Source organism: Octopus bimaculoides, chromosome 6 (genome assembly GCF_001194135.2).
Source record: "Octopus bimaculoides isolate UCB-OBI-ISO-001 chromosome 6, ASM119413v2, whole genome shotgun sequence".
NCBI lineage: Eukaryota > Metazoa > Mollusca > Cephalopoda > Octopoda > Octopodidae > Octopus > Octopus bimaculoides.
Window position 1 is genome coordinate 10,701,461 of NC_068986.1, and position 697 is coordinate 10,702,157.

Below are 697 nucleotides of genomic sequence, written 5' to 3' on the forward strand. Positions count from 1 at the left end.
GACGATGGTAGTAGCAATGATAATGGTGGTGGTGGTGGTGGTGGTGGTGGTGGTGGTGGTAGCAGTGATGATGAAACCAATGGTGATGGTGGTGATGATGGTGAGGGAGAAGGAAAGAGAGAAAAGGAAAAAGAAGGAAAGAGAATGATTCATTGGTATGTGGGGTAGAAGTGGTTGGTGAGCTGACCTCGGTCAGCTATGTCCACACAAACCACCACTGGCCTGAGAAAAACTCCCCGCTCACTCCTCTGGAACCGACCAGATGGAAAATATTGATTTGATTACAGGAAAGAGGGAAAGGGCTTTATAAAAGGGGACACATCATTACCTGCATGCCTTCCACAGCAGTAACAGTGGTACCTCTTCCCTCTATTAAGCAAGAGAGCCTCAATGTGGTTGCTCAGCCTGTTAGAAATAGCAGTCAAACCTCACAACTTTACTGTCTCAAAAAGATTAAAAAAAAAAAGACATCTAAGGCACAGATGTGGCTGTGTGGAAAGAAGTTTGCCTTCCAAGTTTGCATGGTTCCAGGTTCAGTTTCACTGAAGCTTCTCATGTGTGTGTGCGTATCTTTGTCCCTCATCACTGTTTGACAACAGGTGTTGGTTTGTTTACATCTTGGTGACAGAGACCGATACAATAAGTTCCAGACTTATAAAAATGGGTCCTGGGGTCAATTTTCTCAACTAAATCCCTC

General features: G+C 44.6%; 1 protein-coding gene across 11 annotated transcripts in view; it reads right to left on the minus strand.

Annotated features, from left to right (window-relative positions):
• LOC106870442 (dedicator of cytokinesis protein 3) overlaps positions 1–697 on the minus strand; it is a 274,705-nt gene that overhangs the window by 57,654 nt on the left and 216,354 nt on the right. The window lies entirely within an intron of this gene.